This window comes from Schistocerca cancellata, unplaced genomic scaffold (assembly GCF_023864275.1).
Source record: "Schistocerca cancellata isolate TAMUIC-IGC-003103 unplaced genomic scaffold, iqSchCanc2.1 HiC_scaffold_782, whole genome shotgun sequence".
In the NCBI taxonomy this organism is placed as follows: domain Eukaryota; kingdom Metazoa; phylum Arthropoda; class Insecta; order Orthoptera; family Acrididae; genus Schistocerca; species Schistocerca cancellata.
The window spans coordinates 6,215,210-6,227,458 of record NW_026046793.1 but is presented as its reverse complement, the minus strand read 5'-3'; the positions used below and the strand labels follow the sequence as shown (position 1 = coordinate 6,227,458).

General features: G+C 38.8%; 1 protein-coding gene across 14 annotated transcripts in view; it reads left to right on the top strand.

Annotated features, from left to right (window-relative positions):
- LOC126143126 (disks large homolog 5-like) overlaps nt 1–12,249 on the top strand; it is a 556,312-nt gene that overhangs the window by 76,990 nt on the left and 467,073 nt on the right. The gene's annotated exons all lie outside the window — the stretch shown is intronic.

Below are 12,249 nucleotides of genomic sequence, written 5' to 3'. Positions count from 1 at the left end.
TGCTCCCACCCCTCTCCGTCCATCTGTCGCCTCCACCTCGTCCATGTCTGCCCCCTCCCTTCCCTCTATGGTACATTCAGCAGCAAATGTGAATACTGTCTGCTAAATGTGTTGGTAATAGAGTTAGCAGCAAAGTAGTAATAAATTTAAACATCATCCCTGATGTGACATTTTAACTGCATGAACTGCAAAATGTACTATGTGATAACTTTTTTCGTCTCGTAATTTTGTGAGGGCTGCAAGTCAGAAAAAAATTGAGTAACGGTTTGAAATTAAGGATAAAGTTGGTTGCAAGTCACTAAGTACTCCCGTTGGCAAATACTGGATAGCAATCATAGTAGCTACATGCTATGCAACAAATAGTTTGGAAGTATGGATTAAACACATCGAAGATTGTATAAGCACTGTATTCGTTTCTTTCAATTTTATCAAGTAGCACAAATTGATTAACACAAGCATTTTCTCAAAAATGATAAAGTTCTAAAGTGAAAGAGTAAATACTTCCCCTAATTCACGTAAGGTTCTTAAAGTCGGTAAGTATCTTGTACTGTAAACTTTGTAAATAAGGCTTGTCCTTCCTCAGGATTTGAGCTATCTTGTTATCAAGTTTTATGAAATCTGTTCAGCTATTTAGTTATAATAAATTTAAACGTCATGCATGATGTGACCATTTTTCCATCTCAATGTGTATGGCATTTTACTCCTGAACTGTAATAGGTAGGTGGTTCTTACCCACACAGCAATTGTTGCCTGACAGTAAGGGACGTGTGTACCAAATTTGGTTGAAACTGATCCAGTGGTTTAGGAGATGTGGAATATACATATGTGTATACATAAGTTTTTGTAATATGGATGGATTATCTAAAGTTTAAAACTTTAGAGGTTGTAACTTTTCCCCGTCAAATAAATTGATAGGCTCAGCAGAACAAAACTTTGAAACTCTCTGTAACTGTTTCACTAAAATTTTGGATGGTGTAAGAGCTGAAGTGCTAAACCACTTGATTTCCCCAACTGTATTAAAGAGAATTTCAAATGACCATTGTTGTTTTTCTGACTACTGTGTAATATGAAAAAAATTAGTATCCTGATAAATTTTTAATTGTAATGTGAAGATAATTGGTTCAAAATTGTTCAAATGGCTCTGAGCACTATGGGACTTAACAAAATAATTGAGAGACTTTCTAATGTAATGAAACAACTGTTTATCCTAAACATGAATACAACAGTAGTGCTGGTCGATTTTGCCAATGTGGCCTCTCTGTCTGTAACAAGTAAGTATACTCACCATTTTTCAGAATTTGTAATATTAATATGGAAGTTACAAAATTCCTCAGTTTGAAAATAACAGTTAAAATAAAATTTTTTGTGTCGTCTCATTCTCACGGTAGGCACATACCGTGGGAAGCAAGGAGGGGATATTGTTTGGTGGCCGGTATCCTCTTCTATAATACAAACTGTGTGCAAGTATTAGTTGGGTTCTTTACTCAAAAGAATAGAAAATTACTCAACTCAAGATAGTCCAGGTGTTGTGGTACAAGCTCTCCATAGTAGTCCACATTAGCCTCGCTGCTGGTGACGTGAAAGTACGCTATATACACTGCTCTGGTCACTAGGTAGAGGCTGAGCTAAGTCAGTTTCTTTTCCAGAAAGGCATTTTCAGTGGAAAACACTATATATACTTTCACTAACGAAATATTAAATGCTCTGAATAACTGGAAGTCACCCGTTGGGATTTTTTGTGATCTCTCAAAGGCTTTTGTTTGTGTAAATCATGGAATACTTCCAGATAAGCTCAAGTACTGTGGTATGAATGGGACAGCGCTCAAATAGTTTAAATCATACCTAACTGGAAGAGTGCAGAAAGTTGAAATAAGCAGTTCACATAATATGCAGAAAAACTGGTGGTTCCTCAAACTGGGGAACAATCAAGAATGGGGCGCCGCAAGGTTCGGTCTTGGGTCCTCTGCTGTTCTTAATATATTTAATGACTTTCCATTCTATATTCATGAAGATGCGGAGCTGATACTTCTGCCGATGATACAAGTATAGCTATCGCACGCAACAGACAAGAATTAAGTGGTGAAATTGTAAACGATGTTTTTCAGAAAATCATGGTTCTCTGCAAATGGGGTCTCATTAAACTTTGGCAAAACATAGTACATACAGTTCCACACAGTAAATGGAATGACACCATTAATAAATATAGACTTTGATCGGAAATCTGTAGCTAAGGTAGAATATTTAAAATTTCTAGGTGTATTCATTGATGAGGGGTTGAACTAGAAAACACACACACTGAAGATCTGCTGAAACGTTCGAGTTCAGCTACTTATGCTATTAGGGTCATTGCAAATTTTGGGGATATACATCTTACCACGCCTATTTTCATTCTTTGCTTTTGTATGGCATCATATTCTGGGGTAACTCATAATTGAGTAAAAGAGTGTTCATTGCACAAAAGCGTGTAATCAGAATAATTGTTGGAGCTCATCCAAGATCATCCTGCAGACACTTACTTAAAGAGCTAGAGATCTTCACTGTAGGCTTACAATATATAGTGTGTGTGTGTGTGTGTGTGTGTGTGTGTGTGTGTGTGTGTGTGTGTGTGTATACCTGTCCTTTCTTCCCTCTAAGGTAAGTCTTTCCGCTCCCGGGATTGGAATGACTCCTTACCCTCTCCCTTAAAACCCACATCCTTTCGTCTTTCCCTCTCCTTCCCTCTTTCCAGATGAAGCAACCGTTTGTTGCGAAAGCTTGAATTTTGTGCGTATGTTTGTGTTTGTTTGTATGTCTATCGACGTTGGGACCTTGCTTGTACAATTAATAAGAAAAATTAGTTTTTGTTGACACTGAGAAGACCAGAAAAGTTAAAATGAAGAGTTGGAACATATTTTCCATTGACTAGAGAAATTAAGTCATTATTTTTGTTAGATATTTCTGTTGATATTTTGGAGGCTTGCACAGCTTTCCAGTAACAAATGATTTTCTATTTTCTAGCAGATTATATTTTTGTATTTCATGAATATCTCCTCAGTTTACTCTGCCTTTCATGGTTTGACTCAATTTTCTTTCTGTCGACTTCTCTTTGGAATATTTTTGCGGCTTGATAATCTTCACTAAAAAAATTTTACAATTACTTGAAGTGGTCTTCATGAATCATGAACTGTTTTAAATTTTCAACAGGATTTTTTAAGATCTCTGTTCATCATGAAATGCTTCTCTAGTTTACTCAAAAGGTTTTTAAAATCAGTGAAATCGTATGATGATGCAAAGACATCATGAAATTGTGGATTTGTCTTCATGCTTGTAATCTACTGAACAGTGATGTGAAACAGACATTGCTTCCTCACTTCATGTCCATTTCATTTGGCAAATATACTCATCTCCATTTCTTGTATGCTCTTTCATGAAGTATTTAGTTTTTTAAAGGAGAGAATTGTCTGAGTAAAATATAAAGTCTGCAGAATCTCCTACATGTGAATTGACCATCTTTACAATAAATTTGTACATGGGTGTTGAAATTTCCCTTCACTTCCATCTTCCACGTGCCACATACAGCAAGTTCCTTGTTTCACTTTATAGTCAAATATTGTGATATTGTAAGTTCTGCAAACTCACTTGAATCTGTGTTGGCCACAAAGATTTATTGAATTTAATTTTGAATACTTTTTTAAATGTAGAGAGATTAGCATTGTCTCCATAGATAACTGCTATAGTTCTTCCTCCTATAAACTTGTGCGACTTCTGTGTTGGTAGATAACGATTCTCAATGCATGGGACTGATTTAATAGGTGTGTGCATGTAATTTTTAGCATTGCCGCCAACTGAGAAAGGATTATCTTGTTTGTCCTGAAGATCTACTGCAGATTCACCTTTAATTTTTTCAAAGTTGAATTGTCAGTTAATATCACAGCATGCATGTAATACAAACTTTGACACTCAGTTGTTGTCCGTTATTTCAAAAATATAAACAAGGGTTATCCTTTGTCTTTCTTAGGATACTTCTACTGATGTTTTATTTCAACAGTAGGGCCTACGATATATTCATGTTTGCTCGGACAAATCCTCGGTCTTCCAGTAATTAGAAACCATCAATATTCTGCCCTCTTCTGTAAACAATTTTGAATACAGTTTTACGTGGTTGGCTTAATACTTTTTATATACAAGAACTCTTGGTCTGAAATATTTAATGAACTTTATATATGCTTATGTTTGGAAGGATGGTTTTCTTCTTTCCCTTAGTGTTTACATAATATTTGGCGGCCCAGTTTTTGTCATCATTGATACTAGTTGGAACGAAAAGTTGATCACAATCCATGTGACAGTTCTCTTTCAATAGTTGATGCTCAGAAGTAAAAAAAAGCTTCATGCATTCTGTACTTTTCAGTGGAATCTTGATAGGAGCTCAGTGATTTTAGTCTGCTGTGCATCCTTTTATTGTCACTGTGGTCTCCAAATGAATTGTATTCTTCTTCTGCTGTTGATATATTGGTACACTGAAAGTCGAAATCAGGATCTCCTATTTTGTAATCAGTATTAAAGACTTCTTGGATACTGTTTGGTTGGAAGTGTGTTACTTCATTTCAGTATTTGTCAGTGATATGGCAGAAATTCTTTTCTCAAAAGAATAGAGTTCTGCTCAGTTACGAATTGCAAGTACTGAGCATATTCATAATTGAATATAAGACAAAATTCCACCCTATCAACCTGCTTAATAAAATTAAAGCAAGCATGCTTAACAAAACTTTCAATGTTTTCATCTTTTTCTTTCATCTTAAGCAGTCAATCTGGTTCTTGATGGTCCTCAGTGTTTTGTCCTTGGAAATTAAAACCCTTTTTTCAGCCTCTTTTGTAAGGCGTGGGATTGTTGATATGCGTTACGTCTAAAAATGTGAAGAAAGAAAAATAAAAGGAACGTTTCTGTGCGGCAAGTAACATACTTTTGCCTTCCAATTGTAGACACAAAGTTCAAATGGTGTCTCAGCAAGATTATTTGTAGTATCTAACAGTTCTGGGAACATAGTAGTTCACCGTGATGACAAAGGAGGTTGAAACATAATATGTATGAGTGTAGTTTGGTGCAAATTGCATTATTATCTGAGCTTTGGATCACGAAATTTAAATTTCTGTTAAGCACAGGAATCAAAATTTCCTGTAGCACGCAATGTCTAAAGGCATCCAGTAGAGTCGAACAAATGGGTCCAAAGAAACAACTAAGGAGATGGTCTTTCGTGGTTCACTTCTGTCACGTCTGGTCTCATTCCGTGGAACATTGTTCACAGTTCACTTCAGCTAGTCTCGTTCTCTTGCCTCGATCTCACTTGACTGGTTTTGCTCTTTTTTTGTATAGTCACTCATTTGATTTCAATTTTTTTAAATTATGTACTTTATACAAAAATTAACTTGTATGTAATACATATATATTTTTCTGGTAACATGAAGAGAATTCTACATATCTCTCATTTTGATGGACTGCAGAACAACAATTATCAGAGGAAAGTTGTTTTATGTTGACCAATTAAGCGAGCAGCCATTGCTTTTTATTTCATATGTTCTTTCGTTTGTTTGATTTGGCAACTAGTTTTTAAAATAACTTTAATAATTTTTTTAACTGTAGTGTAAAAATGTTTAATGTAAACTTCCAATTTTCACATTATTTCTAAAAATGAAACATGACACTTAATGAGGCTCTTATTTTTCAAGCTGAGCCAGGTAATTTACTACTTTTAATTCAGTAACTAGGTGTAGAATGTTAGCAACTTGACACTGTGAAGAATCTGCCTGAAGCAAGATCAACACATTTCCTCTATCAACCTAGATTGGCAGCCAGGGTATTACACATCAAGGATGATGCTGTAGAAAGTATGTATTGGTCTGCCAAAGTAATTATACCTGAGGTGGCCTTTGAAGCGCTGGTAAAGGGGGGGGGGGGGGGGGATGGGAAAGGAAGAATCAATGGTGGAATATAGGAGAGAAATTGGTGAAAATGAAAAAGGAGGCTTATAATAAATAGCTCAGCACTTGGCTTGATGAAGTCCATAAAACATACGAAGCTAAATAGAAAGAAGCACAAAGGGCCATTACTAAAGCATAAAATGAGGTGTGCTGAAAGTCAGAGAGGATATAAACAAAAACTTAGATGGTAGTAGGGCAAGCAGAGTGTGAAAGGTGGTGGTGGTTCGAAAAGTGCTGAGATTCCTCTGATAAGCTTAGGAGTGGGTTAAGTATTACCAAGCACTGCTCACAGAGAAAAGAAACCAATTTATACAAGACATGTTAAACTTGATGGAAGAAGATAAATATCCATGTCCACGACAGATAACCTCCCAAGAAATTTGTAAAGCTGTGAAGCCTGTGAAAAATGGGAAAGCACTGGGGTCAATTGGAATAAAGCTATAAATAATAAAGGGAGCTCCTAGGGTTGTGTATGATATCCTTGCCGAGTTGAATTATTGGCATGATAAATGAACCTGACACTTGATAGCCAAAGTTCCAGGCCTTCCTCCACAAATCCTCTTACAGATGTTTTAAAACTTAGAAAAAAATACTTAAGTCTGACATTCTGCCAGGAAGTACAAATTTTCGATGCACAATTTCATGTACATAAAAAGTACTACGACCATCGTCTGCACATTCGACCGCAACCGTCGCTTGCTGGGTTTTCGTGTCATATCAGTAACACCAACTCTCATCACCTGTAATGTCGTTGTTCAAAAAGTTTTAATTACTTTCTCTGTTTTCAAGTCCTGACACACATTCATGCGCTTTATTATTAATTTTTTTTTTTTTTCGTGTGGGAATGCGCGACAAATTTAGTGGCAACATGTCACGTGTGCAAATCCTCACTCAAAATACGCTGGTTACCCTAGGTAAGTGATGGAGTGGGAACTTTTCAAAATATGGTATCTCGTAAATGACTCGCACTAGAATCCTTCAACAAACACCACTGAAACTCCAATTTACTCTACTTTTAGTTTGTTGGTGTCAATGTTCGTTGTTCCATTCAAAAAAAGTGTGTGTTTGTACGAAAAATACACTACCAAGAATTATTACAGACACTCTACGAGCTAACAATACAAGCCTCTGACTAGCAATCCGTTCTGTGGATATCGCACATCAATAGCACTTTCCATTTCTGCAATGTTTGCGGTCCAAGTTTCATATAATTCACTCTGTGTAAATTAAATTTTCTGTGTGCTTCGTATGTTATAACGGTTGAAAAATATCTTGTAAGGGGGCCGGTTGTACAACGCCCGGTTAAGGTTAGCTAACCACGGTATAACTTTGACAGCGCGTTGTACGCATGGAGGTGGAATAAGGGGAGATGCCGCTACAGACTTCCGCTGTACGTTGTTTTGAAGCCAGTGGGTGGGGCCTGCCGCCATCTTGGATCCCCCAAAACAAAAGCAGACGAGTGTTTACAATTGCTTCTTGTTCGCTATTTCTGTCATGTGCACGCGATATTTATTTTATATAGTAAATGTTACACCTGTTTTAGTGAACAACACAGCATAAGGAACGCAACTTTAAACGTTTTTCTGGTCTTAAATGCGTATTCGATACAGTAATACGACGCTTCTGTCCTCAGTACTGTAATTCCTTTTTGTTTATACACTTAGAATAACCGAGAAGAGAAATATGAGCTATGGAAAGCGTGCTTTCGTAATCCATTTGAATTCACTTTCATTGTGTTTGTGTCGATGATTGATAAAGCCAGAACTCCAAAAGCAATGATTGGTAGTTTAGAGGCACCGATTTGTAATCGTTGCATTTTCAAGTCAAATGCAAATTTTAAATGTCCAAATTTGCAAGAAACTTATCTTATTTCCTTTGAAGTCCCATAGATGTATGCAGGGAAGATATAAACAAGCCAGCTGTCACGTCAACAAAGTGAAAGATTCGTTAAATTACGATGGAAAAGAACGGAATTTAAGATTGTCAGGCCCATTGCAGTTTACACATCTGCATGGTTTTTAAATTGTACCTACCAAGTGACATTCGGTGTGGCAAATAACAGCAATTTACAGGATAACACAACACTGTGATTAATGTCATTATCTAAATTGCCTGGACTTGGATAGGGAGCTTTGCTTTAACAAATATGTAACCCTTTAAGTACTTATAATTTAACCACTGTAACAGGTGTTCCACACATTTTACTGAAGATTTAATTAACTACATGTAGTTACATTACATTTATATTAAATTATCGCATTTTAAAACATTAGTCCCCATTTCCAGGATATTTCTTGCCAGGACTTTTCAGTTACTTGGGAATAACCAAATAATGAAAACCAAGCTCACCTCCAGAGAGCTCTTTGCGTGGGATTGATACGAAATCTAAAGTCAAATCATAGAAATAAAACCATACTGTACAAATTTACAGTGCATCAGAATTTCAAGTACTACATATAAGAAAATAACGCTTAAATATGTCCACTTACGAATGAAATGTGATTTGTTTAAACTTTAGATTGCAATTAGAACGATTAGTACACCCGTAAGCGATGTAGCAGTCATTTTTTTTATCAAAACACTTCACGACTACACGGAATCAAACCACCAGAAGCGAATGCTTTGGGGTAGCTAACATGGCGGATCTTCACTTGGGTTGGCTTCAAGTTTGCGACGTCATGACAACTCCTCTTGCCGGCCGTGTGGTTCTAGGCGCTCCAGTCCGGAGCTGCTCTTCTGCTACGGTCGCAGGTTCAAATCCTGCCTCGGGCATGGATGTGTGTGATGTCCTTAGGTTAGTTAGGTTTAAGTAGTTCTAAGTTCTAGGGGACTGATGATGACCACAGCAGTTGAGTCCCGTAGTGCTCAGAGCCATTTGAACAACTCCTCTTATTTTTACCTCCATGGTTGTACGATGCCTTTTTATTCTCTGGTTTGTTAACCCTGGAATAGCGATCTCGTTCAGTTAAGTTGGTAACAGTGGGAGAACACTCAGGGTATTTTCGCGCGTTTTTGAAGTTTATTTACGTCTAGTCATCTGCAAAAAGAGCTCGATTAAAATGAGTGAAAAAATGATCGAGAGCCCAAAACTATTCCCTGGAAGATATATTAAAGCTTGTCGATATCGTTCACGATTTCAGAAGCATAATAGAGAACAAGAAAACGCATGCAGTATCATGTAGTGAAAAGGTCAGTCAAAACATTTAACTAAGCTTGTGATGTGTGTATAATGAAATATCTCTTGAAACTGGTTAAATGATTGAGTATTCGTTGTTTGACTAATAAGATATCTTTCCAAATTTCAGAACAAAGCATGGGAGAAAGTATGCGATCTCTATAATTAACGATCATCATCATCATGCAGAACCAGTGATCAGCTGCGACAGAAATATGACACGCTAAAGAAAGAGACCAGAAAATATTGTGCTGCATTAAGGCAGCATAGGCTCCAGATTGGCGGTGGACCTTTTGTCGAACATAAATTTGTAATTGTGTATACAAAAAAACACAATTTAATTAAACTTTCTTCAGATGGCCGCACTAGTCATTTTGATTCTGACGCAACGTTTCTATGTAAGAATATTCCGTCCAATATGGTAGATGATGAATTTTTCGTAGGCAGATAATGTAGTAACTATTTTGAAAGGCAAGCAGCTTTTTGAAATAATGAACGTCATGTCATCTTTTCAGAGACCACCAACAACACAGGCGTCATGGAGTTTAATTTAGAAATTAACATCTGGAATGGAATTTTTTAAATACATTGTGTAATTACTGTGTTATAAAATCTGCAGTGTTTGTTAATCTTGATGATCAGCTGTTTGACCACTGCAGATTTTATAATGATAACACAGTAATTACACAACGTATTTTTCAACCATCCGTGTGTATTACTTTTCTTCCTTCATGATGGTTGAAAAAACCGAATGTACTAGAGAATAAAGTTACAATGTACAGCTGATGGCAAGAAAGTGCATTGTTTCAAATACATAACAGCTGTTGACAGCTACCTTATCTCCATCCATCTGGAAGTCATATAAAGTATATACAGATAAACTGAAGGAGAGGTCGAGATGTTTTCAGATGGGCTGGTGTGGATAACACTAATGTTGAGGAACACAACAGCTATGTTCCATAGCTTCCTGATAATATTACTGTGTTCAACGTGGCTTGAGTAAGCGCAAATACACTCCTGGAAATGGAAAAAAGAACACATTGACACCGGTGTGTCAGACCCACCATACTTGCTCCGGACACTGCGAGAGGGCTGTACAAGCAATGATCACATGCACGGCACAGCGGACACACCAGGAACCGCGGTGTTGGCCGTCGAATAGCGCTAGCTGCGCAGCATTTGTGCACCGCCGCCGTCAGTGTCAGCCAGTTTGCCGTGGCATACGGAGCTCCATCGCAGTCTTTAACACTGGTAGCATGCCGCGACAGTGTGGACGTGAACCGTATGTGCAGTTGACGGACTTTGAGCGAGGGCATATAGTGGGCATGCGGGAGGCCGGGTGGACGTACCGACGAATTGCTCAACACGTGGGGCGTGAGGTCTCCACAGTACATCGATGTTGTCGCCAGTGGTCGGCGGAAGGTGCACGTGCCCGTCGACCTGGGACCGGACCGCAGCGATGCACGGATGCACGCCAAGACCGTAGGATCCTACGCAGTGCCGTAGGGGACTGCACCACCACTTCCCAGAAAATTAGGGACACTGTTGCTCCTGGGGTATCGGCGAGGACCATTCGCAACCGTCTCCATGAAGCTGGGCTACGGTCCCGCACACCGTTAGGCCGTCTTCCGCTCATGCCCCAACATCGTGCAGCCCGCCTCCAGTGGTGTCGCGACAGGCGTGAATGGAGGGACGAATGGAGACGTGTCGTCTTCAGCGATGAGTCGCTTCTGCCTTGGTGCCAATGATGGTCGTATGCGTGTTTGGCGCCGTGCAGGTGAGCGCCACAATCAGGACTGCATACGACCGAGGCACACAGGGCCAACACCCGGCATCATGGTGTGGGGAGCGATCTCCTACACTGGCCGTACACCACTGGTGATCGTCGAGGGGACACTGAATAGTGCACGGTACATCCAAACCGTCATCGAACCCATCGTTCTACCATTCCTAGACCGGCAAGGGAACTTGCTGTTCCAACAGGACAACGCACGTCCGCATGTATCCCGTGCCACCCAACGTGCTCTAGAAGGTGTAAGTCAACTACCCAGCAAGATCTCTGGATCTGTCCCCCATTGAGCATGTTTGGGACTGGATGAAGCGTCGTCTCACGCGGTCTGCACGTCCAGCACGAACGCTGGTCCAACTGAGGCGCCAGGTGGAAATGGCATGGCAAGCCGTTCCACAGGACTACATCCAGCATCTCTACGATCGTCTCCATGGGAGAATAGCAGCCTGCATTGCTGCGAAAGGTGGATATACACTGTACTAGTGCCGACATTGTGCATGCTCTGTTGCCTGTGTCTATGTGCCTGTGGTTCTGTCAGTGTGATCATGTGATGTATCTGACCCCAGGAATGTGTCAATAAAGTTTCCCCTTCCTGGGACAATGAATTCACGGTGTTCTTACTTCAATTTCCAGGAGTGTAGTTCAGACATCAGTGAAGAATGGTGGGATTCAATGTTTTTGCTCTGAAGCAAAAATGGGCCTCTCATCCAAATATATTCACTAAAGGCTGAATTTTTTCTTATTAACTTATAAATAAATAAATAAAAAGTTCTGCGACTGCTGTGGTGTTTACAAAAAGGATCATTTCCAATAGAAAACAGTGTATCAATATTGACGTCATGTCTGAAATTGGGACACTAGCGTTTTATCAAAGCGTTTTGCAACATGAGAATTTACGTTTTTGTTAAAACTGCCATACAAATAGTACCCATAAGTGGTGTGGATTTTCGATTTCGTTAAGTCTATTATGGGACTGTCTTCTAAATAAAACGAGTCAATCCTTTCTACTACTGCAACAACTGTAACACACGCCAGATATGCAAGACTATTTTGGCACGAATAGTCGTTTTAATGTGCCTAATTTAGAGAAATAACACAATGGAATTCATGAAGTACGGAAAGGAAATACATTTTACACAATTTAACAATATTATCTTAGAAAACAGAGAAATAGTTTCACCTGTCCACCCTATGTTTCCAGTTTCTGATGTACAAGATTGAAAAGACGAAGCACGGCTTCCTTTGACAAGCGAAATCTGCATATAAATTCTGAGTCGTCGAATTCATCAAAATAATTCGGGCGGTGTCTCACTTTCTGCTCCTTCCTCAT